Raw genomic sequence first — 13,788 nt, 5'->3', positions numbered from 1 at the left:
GATTTCAGTTTTGTCTCCTTGCCATCCAACCCCTTACAGTTCCTTCAGATATGCCATATTCTCTTCTTATGTTTGCTTTCAAAACTCTGCTCTTTACTTTAGCAATAATGTCAAGCTTTTCTTTCACACTGTAAGCTTTTCTTTTACTCATCATGCATACAATAATTAAACACTATTCAAAATACATGCAGGAACTCAGTACATACACAATTATTCAATACACAGTAACAATAAAATGCACTACTCACTAACGCCGCATGGACCTGTATAAACATATTTGAGCTTATTGCATCATGAACATCGCCCGCGCTATAACCGAGTGCACAGTATAGCGAGCAGCGCTACGAGGGTCTACTGTACTAAGAGCTTATAAATTAAATTATTGGTTATCCTACTATTAAAAGTCTTCAATTATTAGTCAAATACAGTGGGTGATCGGTTAACGAACAAATTGGATAACAAACACTTTCACAAAAGATTCTTATGTTTGGACAACGAACACCTCACAGAACAAACACTAGAAGCAGCAACATAAAATAATGAATACTGATTGGTCTTCCCTTGTCTTCAGGCAACAATTCAAAATGTTTCGAAGCATGGGAGACGTCAACATTGACGCTTAACCCAATATGTACTGTTCGGATAGTATTCCTCTAAACTTTGAAATCGCTCCCTTGTAATTCCAACCTTTTATTTTTCTGACAGAAACAATTCTTTTATAGTATTCGCGAGACTGTCGGGCGGACACTCGTTAAGTTTTGCGTCAGTTTTTATTTTCAAAAAGGTGAAGTCAGTTTTTATTTTCAAAAGGTGACAGTCACCTTTTGAAAGATGTCTGATGTTGCTGGGCAGTATAGCTTGAACAGGTCTACAGTAGGCCAGTGTTCAATCTTATCTAAGAAAGATACTGTATAATCAAGATGATTCAAGCAGCTAAAGGAGTAACAAAAATCACATCTGAGAAATAAAGAATATTGAAGAGCTCATAATGCAACCTGAAACTGATCTGATGACAGAAGAATGCCAAGAACTCTTGAATGAAGAACACCAAGGAACTCAGTGAGATATGTTTTCTTCTGAAAAAGAAGATTAATGCCGACATCCACTATTAAAGATCTTTTGAAGAAGTGGGAAAATATCAGAACAGTGGTCTGAGAATGGCATCCAAACCAGGTTGGAGGTTAATAGGCTTAGGGATCTTTACAATTACAATGATATTAATTACTTCCGAAAAATCCCAAAGAAAAGAGAAGCAATCAACATTAGATAGATTCTTTAATCTCCACCAACAGAAAAAACATGACTAATAAAAATGCAAGACTGTGTATATATGTATTTTTATTATTACATATAAATAAATGTAGTAAGAAAATATATATTTTTTATTTTTTGGGGTCTCCGGAACAAATTAATCAAATTCCCATAAAACCTATGGTAAATTGATAATTGGTTAACAAACAGTCTTGAAATGAATTATGTTCGTTAACCGATCACCCACTGTATATCAGTACATTTTTACATAGATTTTATTAAAATAATTTTAAAGTTTTTGAAAAGCTAATAATTTTCATCTTTCATAACTAATAAATAGAAAAACAAAAAAAAAATCATTTTTAGTCAATACGTTAAGAATGCAAATTATTTAATTTCTAAATACTCTAAAAAGAAACTTCCCTTCTTTCTTTTATCCAAATTTTCAAATCTGAATTAATTCCTACCATAAATAATTTTGAAGTTGCTACTACATATTGTTCCTACTATAGAAATTTGAATTTCTATTATATTAAAATTTATCATCTATCATGTTAAAAAATGGTCTAGATTATTTACTTATAAAAAATATATAAATTAAGTATTAGTTTCTCATTCAATTTTTGCAAAGGAGAAATTATTATATATCTTTTTATTCTAATTCTTATCGTCTGACTTGTCTAGATTAAAACAAAAAAAAAAAGACAAGTATTTTGTCTAGATTACAAAATTAAAACAGTAGCAATGACTTGAAGTTGTCTGTGTAAGCTACACTGGTGGTTGCTTATCAGTAAGTGATACTTTACCACCAGCATAGAGTTCCAAGCTACAAGAATATTCCAATCCCACATATAAAACTGCACAGATATGCATTGATATATGTATCACATGGGTACCATGTCTGTACAGATACATATTTATGTATTCACAAACATATATTTTAAACTCAATGTAACTATAAATATTAAAGAACATTATCTAAGTATTTTGTTGATAAACAGTCTAAAAATACTTATATGCTTCCATTTTATTATGATGATGATAAAACACAAAAAATATGAAAAACTAAATATAAAAATTTTATATTTTAATTCAAATTTTGCGTGATGATAAACTTCCTAAATTTACTTTGATGACGACCTTTATATTAACCTTCATTTTCCTTTCACCAGTATTTCTAAAGTAACCATAATTGAAAGTATTTCTATATTAGATTAAAAAGAACAGCTTAACTAAAAACAATATAAGTTTACTTCATTAAAATATAATTATTACAATTTAAAAGTATTTACTGTTGTAAAGGTAAAATTTTTTCCATCAATAATAAATAACAAAAATAAATACAAGCTGTCATTCAATATTTAAGATTTGTAATACAATATATTTAACTGTGTTAAAGCTTTTTCAACCAAGAGATTTGATCTATTTCAATACTGATATCAACATATATTTCTTTTATCTTCATATCAATATCAAAGACTTGATTATAAATTTAAAAAATGGCAAGAAACAATCAGATATAGCACATTTTAAATCTTGTTCCATGATTAGAAAACATATTTCCTGATGTCAAAATAATCGTTAAATTTTAAATTTAAGCATTTTTATAACAATCAATATGGCTTATTTCAAAAACATTCATACTGAATATTATAGTTTAATATCTCTATTTTTAAGAAACTATAAAATACAAAAAAGTACGAAAAAACTATGATTACATGATATTAAAATAAATAAAAATTAAAAAATTTATCTATTAACTCAAGTTTTTTCAGTTCAATAATTTTTATATTATTATATAAAATTTTACCATTATTCTATCATTATATGATTGGAAACTAATAGCTACAAATGTATTTTCATATTTATTTATTTATTAAAGTTTTAAGCCTATATTATTTTTTATTCTTATTTTTTGTAATTATTTTAGATCAAACTATTACTAGCATAATGTAAAAATTTATATAATCTTTAGAAAATATAAATTTAATATAGAAATCAATTACATTAAGTAAGTAATATAAACTGATCAATTTGTTTAACATCGGATCAAGATTTCCATTACATCCGAAAAAGTTATATTAACACTAAAAACAATTTAATTTTGAAATAATTGTAAAAAATTTTTCCAATGAACTGAAAAAATACAACTACCTGACTTATTTTTCTCAGTAAACAGTAATTAAAAATATACAAATTATATCATTGTGGAAACAAGCAACCATTAACAACTGTAGAAACATTACTAGTATTTTAAAATAAATCCAAATGACTCACAAGCAATCAACAGTAACTAAGATTAAATAATTTAAACTTTACAAAGGTTTTATATTTTTAAATGTACTCATACAAATATTTAAAAACAATTTATTTTATAAATTTATAAAAACAAACTAGCTGTAAATTTAATAGCAATATATAAAATTTTTAAAGACTTATTAATATATATATGTATGAATATAGAATAAAGAAGGAAATGAAAATCATAAAATCTGTTTAAAAATATTTTAAAAAAAGCCAATAAGTATTATTTTAGACTTATCAATCTTACCGATAAATTCAAACAAGAGAAAGAAGTTAAAATGTATCAACAACTTAGACACCAGTATAGATATAAAACAAAAATTTTATATACTGTATCTAAACAAACTTTGAATGTATTTTTTTTCATGGTGTAATCAACCAACCACCTGCTGTTTCTGAATACAAATTCTTTATATATAATATTCACTATTTAAATGTATCAATAAATCACTTAAATCAATCCAAATTTCATCATTGAAATTACATATGGAAAAAATTTATAAATTACATATTAAATACAACACATTTAATTAACAAATATAAATAAAATTAATCGTAAAAAATGTACGAATTTTAATGTTTTTTATGTAAATTAGAAGATTAAAGTGTATAATATTTATTAGAAAATTGCTGATTGCTGATTTAATGTAGTTATCAACTTTTAAATTGCTTTCCTGACTCCATTTTGTTTGCTTATCTAGAAATTTAAGTATTTAAAGCAGTTATTGTTATTTAAACGACAAGTATTTCGAATTATGAGTATATATAACAGGTGTTAATGATACAACATTAAATTTTACTTTTTTTAAATCTTGATAATTCACAAACATCTTTACCTCTAATGCGTCCTCGTAGAAAGTATAATCCTAGATTTATACCAAATAACATCGATTCTGATAAACTCCGATCTTTCTTTCTTTTGTATGTTATATTCCAATGATGCAATACGTAAAATTCGACTGATTTAAAAACTACTTCATATCCGACATCAAAGCCAAACGATCTCTGACTTACGAACCAAAAAATCAAAATGGGAATAGAGATGTCAATTGATTAATATTATTATTTATTTTTTTTAAATAAAAATTTTATTAATATTATTTTAATAATAATTTTTATTTTTTGTAAATTATAAAGCGTGTAAATTTTTATATTATATATGTAATTGTGATTAAAATTATCTATAATTTTATCGACCCTAATATGGATTTTTTAATTGTTTGATAACGTATACGGATTCTTGTCGTAGGGTGGCAGAGTGGAAGCGTCTCCTTCCTTCTAGAAATACGCATTTATTTTCAGATCAGATCTGTTTATGTTTAATATTTAAAAACAGAAAAGAATGTAGTCGAATAATAAAAATAATTTTTCTGGTTTCTGAAAATATAGTCTCAATATTCGTATTACTCACATTACTTATTTAATAGTTTTCGATCGTACAAATTTTGAAAGTATCTAATGTTATATGTCATGAAAAATGGCATTTTGACTTCGTGATACATTAAAAATTAATAAAAATGTTTAAATATAATTCCTAAACGAGAAACTTTCACCTGCTTTTTTAATTTTCTTCTTTTTTATAAGCTTTATGAAGGCAACGGCCGGATGGTCGAGCTGTTAAGGAGGCAGTCTACTGCTCTGGAGAACCCTGAATCGAATTCCGACGGTTAGAAAACCCCAGGAATTTTTCAGGAAGTCCGTCCTAATATATCAAGACTCATCCCTCATCACCTATTGTGCTAGCCCCATTGTGGGCCTGGCTGGACCTATAATGGATTTGTAAAAAGCCTTCTTAGTGCTCACAAACAGGAGTGTTTAAAAAATCCGAGAGGGCATTTCCGTCATGAATTCGGTCAGGGCACAATAGAGGATTCCCGAAAACTCAAAACCTATATACTCAGGTTAAGTCGTTTACAGAAAACTTTTGGATTGATCCAGATTCAAACCCTCCAGAAATTCAAATTGCATATGCATATCAAATATATGTACTGTATATGTGCATATACACTCATCCACAAAACGTTACGCACAAAGAAGCAGGCAATGAATCGAATAAAACTTTATGAGTGTGGACGTAATGATTATGGTAATAAATGATTATAATATCATAGCAAAGATACAATTTCCTCTGAAAAAAAAAAAATGGTACAATTTAAAGAAATCTGGATACATTTGACAATACGGTCGCGCATGGAGGCATACAGACACCGCATTCTATCCTACGACAGATCCGTTGCAAATGCCTCTCCATATCCGTCACACTCGTATTGTACGTGTTAAAAAATGGCAACAAATCTGATAATCACAAATGCTTGCTGAAAATCTGGTCAAAGGCAAGCCAAAAAAGTATGGCAACATGACGGAGACATTCTTGGAAAATCTAGTTCTGTGCATTTAGTTACAGTTTGGATATCCAGTCATCAACCTGAGGAACATTAATGACAGTGGTACGTTCGGGAAATCTTGCACTGTCATGTGTTGCCTTTAATGGCAGAATTGCAAACAGCATTTTTCAGCAAGATAATATGACCATGTTTGACCATGTTATGCACTTTATATATTATACAATATAATATATAATATAACCTCTCATATAATTTTTAAAAAACATTTATTTAAAAGCAGGAAAATTGTGTAAAATTTTAAATATTTGCGAAGTTTTAGCCATTCCCGCAAACTAGCATCGACCCCTACCGACTCCGTCGAGAAACCCGGAGTTAATACAATAAAATTGAAATATTTAACAAAATATTTCAATTTTAGAATTAATAAATCACAGGAGGGACAATCGTAAATTACTTATCAGCAGTTTATAATAAATTTAAATTTGATTTTGTACTCGATTATTTCAACCAAACACCGAAACACTTAGGGTTTTCAACGTCAATCGGCATAAGAAAGCTGCGCAGCAGCGCCGAATGCATAAAATGGAACAAGCAGCTCTTCGCCTGCCGTTCGTCATTACCAGACAAACGACAACCCAGAACTCACCACGTGGAGGTGGCTGCTTCGGAGTTCCACCAAGAGTTGGAAAGAATCCAACTCCACAAGTGACCAACATCACTTGTCGAGCCGAGTTCTTCCTAACTCGCACGATGAAAATATTCATAATTACTTCTGGATTCAGCTATTCGAAACTCACCATATTATTACTATCTGAACTAAGAAATGCAATATTACAAAAACTAGTAATGAAAAAAGACGGAAATGTATAAATACACAAGGTCGTAATAAAATGCACGTTAGGGTCACAAAATTTAGTTCAATCTCATACCGAACCTCATTAACCAAAAACAATAAAAAATAAATACTCGCCCTGCGCGCGATTTAATAAAACGGGACACAGAAAGCCCTCTCCATCTCTGGTCGGCCTCTTAACTCGAGCGGGCCTTAAAGAAACGAAACACAGAAAGCCTCACCGTCTTTTGCCTTCGACTCGTTCTTGTATCTTCGTTCTTCGCCCTAGGAAGGCCTCTTCGCCCTACGCGGGCTTGTTCGCCCTACGCGGGTCTGTTTGCCCTACGCGGGTCTGTTTGCCCTACGCGGGCCTGTTCGCCTTACGGGACTTTATTAGAACGGTGTCGACGGCCGCCTTCGACCCCCGTTCTTGTATCTTTTTTCTTCGCCCTAGGAAGGCCTCTTCGCCCTACGCGGGCCTGTTTGCCCTACGCGGGCCTTTTCGCCCTACGCGGGCCTGTTCGCCTTCCGCGGGCTTTTCTAGAACGGGATGCTGTCTTCGTCTTCATCCGAGCGAGCCTTAATGATGCAGAACACAAAGAGTTAGTTTGAGTGAAGAGTAAAGAGTAACTCGAATAAAAAGGCTGACAGGAAATTTCATCTTTTTACTCGAGCAAGCCTAAGAGAAAGGCGACATAGAGAGCCCTTTCTGCCTCCCGTACATTACTTAATCACAATTTGTTCTCAAATCTCAATGAAACGCGGAACTTTCGAACAAATTTACCCTTAACAATAGCCACCTACAATAGAAAAAGTCAACAATGCATTCTAACAATTCGTTACGTATTGTTAAAATGTATTGTTTAGAACGCGTGAGATATTATGATCCCGTCATATTTTTACGTCACGCGTTACGAAAAACATTAATCGGTTTGAAATATTTCAGAAAGAATTATTTTAATATAATAATGTTCATTAGAAACAGGATTACTTTATGATTTTTAAGTTAAAATAATGCTTTCTGTTTTCTAATAAATAAAATTATAGAAATGTCGAATCATTCATTTATTCTAAAGTAATGTTATCTGTATTTTTGAAATCCAAAGTGGAATTTGTAATGATTGTGGCGCTTTGCACGCCAAGTAATGCTATCAGAATGTCTTACAGTCAGAGCCGGCCCCACCGTAAAACGAACAGAGCAGTCGCTCCAGGCGCTAAATCCTATATGGCGCCTCAGTGGTAAAGAAAATGATAAAAAAAATTTTGTTTTCACTTTTCGATATTTAGATTGCGAGCGTGTGGCCAGTATGTGAATGGCCTTATCTGTTGAGATGCGTGCGGGAAAAGTGCATGGGCGAAGTTCCACCCCCGCCGCAGTTACATCACCAGTGTTGTCGCCACGAGCGCTGCTGTTTTAGTTGGCTAGTCCATTTCGAAGCGCCAGCACTGCCGAGCGTGTTCCCGCGCTTTCTACGTGAATTTCACTTGTCAGCTGACGTGTGAATACGTATTTTTTTCTTCGTTAAGATATACGTGTCCATCCCACAAAACTTATAGAAGCGACAAAAATCAAGTGTTTGGAGGGCCTACGCGGCTCTATTGCCCGTTGGCGGGTCAGAAGTGGGTTCCACAGACGTGACATCTTCTCAAATTCATTTGCGACGTGTCCATCTTATAAAACTTATAGACAGCGACAAAAATTAAATGTTTGGAGGGCCGACGCGGCTCTATTGCCCGTTGGCGGGTCAGAAATGGGTTACACAAACGTGACATCTTTCCAAATTCGTTTGCGACGTGTTCATTTTATAAACCTAGAGTACCTAGATATGAGAGTAGCGACACACGGCTCATCGCCTACGTGTTCTGTGTGTTTATATTAAGAAATGACGATTATTTTAGTTCAATAAAGCACTTTTAGGAATAAAATGCTTTATTAAACTAAAAAAAAGTTGTCATTTCTTAATGTAAACCCTTAGACCACGTGATGACAGTCGACAGAACATGGCGGCGATGACTCGTGTGTCGCTACTCTGAGATCTAGGGGTGCATATACTTTTGGAATCAAACTGATCCAAGATCACTTCGATCGTCCAAATTGTATATACAAAGGAACTACTGCGATCCGATCAATCTCTATTTGCGTATACAAACGCCATCTAGGATCAACTGGATCGCGATCAAACTAATCCGAGCGAAGGGTAGGATCGTTTGGATCGGATAAGAGATTAAAGATGGCGGCTACCGTGGTTGAAGTTAAGCTTACAGTAAATAACGAAGAAACACGTTGAATTGTTGACAAGGAAACTTATTTAAAACTTATAAATGACAAGTAAAAACATCATTATTAAAATGTCCGATAAACTGAGATGAAAAAATAAGTATTTAGAAACAATTTTGCTAGATTGTACAGCAAGAATGTATGGCGTGCACTTTCACCTTTTCTGCAAGTTTTATTTTTAATTTTGTAAAATTTTTATTTAAATTTTATTTTGTGGAAAACAATTTTATTCACAGACTAATACGATTTAAAAATTCGTACGAATGAGCACAAACAATTTTGTCAAATAAATGATAATTCATAACAGCGTATGTCGTTTTTTTTTTTTTTTTTTTTTTAAACTCTTTCCGCCCTGTGGGCACTAAGAGGGCCTCTTTTAGTAGGCCCATTATGGGTTCGGCCAGGCCCACAATGGGGCGACCGGGTGGTGAGGGACGGGGCCCGACATATCCGAACGGACCACCCCCCGAAAAATTCCTGGGGATTATTCGACCCGCTCGGATTCGATCCCGGGTCCCCCAGAGCGGTAGGCTGCCACCTTTACCGCTCGGCCATCCGGCCATCAGCGTATGTCGTTTAGTACCAACTACTGTTTTAATATCGATGGATAAAATGGATTATTTTAATTTAATTAATTGATCCTTGTTAGTTAACATATACAGAGTTTCAAACATTATACGTATAATATTTTTAAAAATCAGTATATGTTAACTAACAAGCACAGACTATTATTAACTAACAAATGTTTGTTGCCATCTTCGATCCTACTTGTATATTTTCTGCTATGACAGAAGCTATCTGTATCACGTGACAAGAGCTGATCCGATTTTACAGATCGATCCATACAAAACGAAAAGTATATGCACCCTAGGTTCTCTAAGCCAGATTATAGACAATGGCGCATGCGCTTTACAGAACACAAACCTCAACCAGTTTAGCTGGTGGAAACTACACATATGTAACGCTTCCAACGATTCTATCCCTTAGCCACTGGTAGGGAGCTATCTGACTAAGTGAATTGTTTAAGATTTAAAAAGTAAAGAGTATTCAATGTTATTTTTATGTACGTTTATTTGCAAAGTTATATTTAATTACAGTATAATTAAAAGAAAATTATAATTATACTAGCAGGTAGGCCCGGCGTTGCTCGGGCAAAAGTAACGATAGCGAAGATTAAGATTATTACATTATAGTCACAAAAAAGAGAGTAACCAACGAACTAAATATTTCTAAAAAAAGGTCGAATTTGAAAATCGAATGTTCTAATATTGTTCGATTATCACGACGTGTTCTGATTATATCCTTCGATTTTCATCGAATGTTCTAAAGAAGAAAGGTCGAGAAAAACCGAACTAATCTGTTTAAATTTGAAAAACGAATATGTTCTAACATATTACTCTTTTTCGTTTTTCTTTTTTGCCAGCGCCCGTAAATCTTGCACGTCACTTTCTCTTGTTCTCCGTTGTTACTTAACACTTTGGTACTTAAATCTGGTACCCTAACTGTGCACCAAATTTCAACTTTCAACACCTAACCGTTTTAGCGAATATTAAGATTAATACGTTATTACATTTTCACAGAATGCAAGAATTGGGTCCTCCTTGTTTCCAGACTAATTACAGAATTTTTAGATAGGTCTAAAAATATGTTCGATTTCTCGCAAAAACGAAAAAAAACTGCATCTGCGTCTTGCACGTTGCTTTCTCTTGACACTTCTATTGTTACGTAACACGTTCATCAATGATGAAAGTGTTAAGAGTTAATCCTGTCCCTCTCCCCCGTGGGGAGGTATTTCGAAAAATCCCTTCTTAGTGTGCGTTCTCGTGACGTACCCTAACTGTGCACCAAATTTCAACTTTCAACCCCTGACCGTTTGGGCTCTGCGCTGATTATTATTATTATTATGTTGGGTTAAGTTAGATATACTCGGTTAACACCGGTGGCTAAGTACTATGCCGGACCAAAGTCAAGGCATAGTAACCAAAACAGAAATTAAAGAAGTGTATCAGTGTGTGTGTCTGTATTCAGGAATTTTCTCACAATATGACATGTATTCAATATAGTGGCCTTCTGTAGAGTGATGTATGTGTTTCTATTCAATTCTAATGTGCCCAGGCTTTTGTGTAGTGTGTGTGGTATGACACCTGTAGAAGAGAGAACTACAGGTACAATAAGCACCCCATCCATCCTCCACAGATGCCTTATTTCCTGGGCGAGTTCTGTGTACTTGCTAATTTTTTCAGTGCATGCGTTTTGTATATTGTGAGTGTTTGGAATGGATATGTCTATAATGTATGTGATTTTATTGTGTTTGTCAATGAGTGTGATGTCTGGTCTGTTGTGGTAAATTGTTTTATCTGTGATTATGGCTCTGTCATAGTACATTTTGTGCGTGTTGTTTTCCAATATTGTCTGTGGAATGTATTTGTAGTATGGTTCGTGGATGTCTACTAATTTGTGTTTCTTTGCAAGCTCTTGGTGTATTATATTTGCTACTTGATTATGTCTGTGTAAATAATCTGTCTGTGCCAAGAGCTTGCAACCAGAGGTGATGTGTTGTATAGTTTCTGGCATGATGTGACATTTTCTGCATGTGTCATTTGTGAGTGTTGCATCTTTGAGTATGTATTTTCTGTAGTTTTTAGTATTTATGACCTGATCCTGTATGGCAATCATGAATCCTTCCGTCTCCCCAAAGAGGCATCCCCGAGCTAACCAGCTGTTTGACGCAGTTTTGTCAACAAAATCCTGGGCCAGATCGTAAGGATGCCTGCCATGGAGTGCCTTTCGAGCCCACGATTGCTTAATGGTGTCTATGCTTTTTATATGTTGTGTTGTGTCCATATGATGTGAGTGTAAGTTTAATGGTGTGTTATTCGAGTCTGCTAGAGTTACTGCTTTATGTAATTGTGATGTTTCTTGTTTTTTGTAGAAAAACTCTCGCAGTGACTGTATTTGTTTGTAGTGAAGGTTAACTATGTCAATCAGGCCACGTCCGCCATCTTTACGTGGAAGGGTTAATCTTTCTGTGGCGGATTTAGGATGATGTTGTTTATGCTTAGTAAGTGTTGTTCTTGTTTTCCTTTGGAGTTGCTCGAGATCTGTGTGAGTCCAATGTATAACTCCAAAAGAATATGTGAGTACTGGGATGACATATGTGTTTATTGCTTTAACTGTGTGTTTTGCATTTAACTGTGTTCTGAGAATAGCATTTAACCTACTTTGGTATTCTTTAATTAATCTTTGCTTTATTTGTGTATGTTCTGTTAGTTTGGCCTGTTGGAATCCTAAATACTTGTAGAACTCGCCCTCTTCCATGGATTCAATAATGTCTCCATTTCCAAGTGCAAAATCTTCTTTCTTCAGGATTCCTTTTTCTATGTGAACTGTTTTGCATTTATCTAGGCCAAATTCCATTTGTATGTCCTTGGTGTATGAATGTGTGATTTGTAGGAGTTGATGAAGTTGTTTTTGTGTGGATGCATAAAGTTTTATGTCATCCATGTACATGAGATGTGACAGTGTAAACTGTGTTGTTTTTTTGTGTCTAATATTGTAACCATATTGCGTGTTGTTTAACATGTTGGATAATGGGTTCAGGGCTAAGCAGAACCAGAGAGGACTCAAGGAATCTCCTTGAAAAATTCCTCGCCTAATAAAAATTTGGTTTGTTTGTATGGAAGTGTTACTAACCCTGAGATGTAGTGTTGTTCTCCAGTGCTGCATAGTGTTTTGAAAGAATGCAATGAGTGATGGATGTATTTTGTACATGTGTAGGATATGTAGCAGCCAACTGTGTGGAACACTGTCGAATGCTTTTCTGTAGTCTATATATGCCATGTGTATGTTTCTGTGTTGTCTGTGTGCTTGCCGTAGAATGACTGAATCTATGAGTAACTGTTCTTTGCATCCCCTGTGGTTTCTACGACAACCTTTTTGTTGTTCTGTTAGAATGTCGTGTTCTTCAACATGTTTGTATATTTTGTTTGCAATACAGGATGTCAATAATTTGTAGAGTGTTGGAAGACATGTAATTGGTCTGTATTGTGTGGGGTCTGTGGTATTGTTGTTTTTAGGTTTCATGTAGGTGATGCCCTGAGTAAGAAAATTTGGCATGTCTTGTGGATTGATGATGATGTGTGTTAGATGTTTAGCTAGTTCCTGGTGCAGTGATGTAAACTTTTTGTACCAGAAATTGTGAATGTTGTCTACACCAGGTGTCTTCCAGTTGTGTGTTCTGTTAACAGTGTATTGGAAATCATGTATGTTTATTTCAACACAGGGCATAGTTGGTATGTTGTGCAAGTTTCTGTTCTCCTCCTCGATCCAGCCTGCATCAGCATTGTGCGTGACAGCACTGGACCAAAGAGAAGACCAATATGTTGTAAGTTCTTCTTCTGTTGGTGTGCCACTGTGCTGTGTATCAGTGTTTGCTTTGTTATTGATTTGTCTGTAAAAGAGTTTTTCATTGTTTGTAAATAATTTATTTTGTTGTTTTCGTAGTGTACATGTTTTGTATCGTTTGAGTCTACGTGCTTTGGCAGCAAGTTTTTGTTTTAGTGTATCAATGTATTCTGTAATGCGTGTGTTGTGATGTTCATGTTTTGTGTGTGTTTTTATTTTCTTGAAAATGTTTTTGAGCTGTTTCCTTAATTTGGGTGTTATGTTGTTTTTAGTGTATTGTGTTAGCCTGCCTAATTGCTGTCTAATGTCATTTATTTGTGTTTCTATTCTTCTCTGCCAGGCAGGCTTGTGATAGAATTGTGTTTTCTGTGTAT

At 33.8% G+C, this 13,788-nt stretch overlaps 2 protein-coding genes across 4 annotated transcripts in view; one reads left to right on the top strand and one right to left on the bottom strand.

Moving 5' to 3' along the window:
• Positions 1-4,584, bottom strand: part of Osbp (oxysterol binding protein) — a 68,812-nt gene extending 64,228 nt beyond the window's left edge. For all 3 annotated transcript variants that reach the window (XM_067280245.1, XM_067280246.1, XM_067280248.1), the window contains exon 1: positions 4,392-4,584. The gene's annotated coding sequence lies outside the window, so the exon portion shown is untranslated. The remainder of the gene's footprint in view (positions 1-4,391) is intronic.
• The window catches only part of LOC136983516 (uncharacterized), a 345,314-nt gene that overhangs the window by 121,526 nt on the left and 210,000 nt on the right, over positions 1-13,788 (top strand). The window lies entirely within an intron of this gene.

Source organism: Centruroides vittatus, unplaced genomic scaffold (genome assembly GCF_030686945.1).
Source record: "Centruroides vittatus isolate TY-2023 unplaced genomic scaffold, ASM3068694v2 contig_882, whole genome shotgun sequence".
In the NCBI taxonomy this organism is placed as follows: domain Eukaryota; kingdom Metazoa; phylum Arthropoda; class Arachnida; order Scorpiones; family Buthidae; genus Centruroides; species Centruroides vittatus.
The sequence above is the reverse complement of the archived record's forward strand: the minus strand, read 5'-3'. Positions and strand labels throughout refer to the sequence as shown.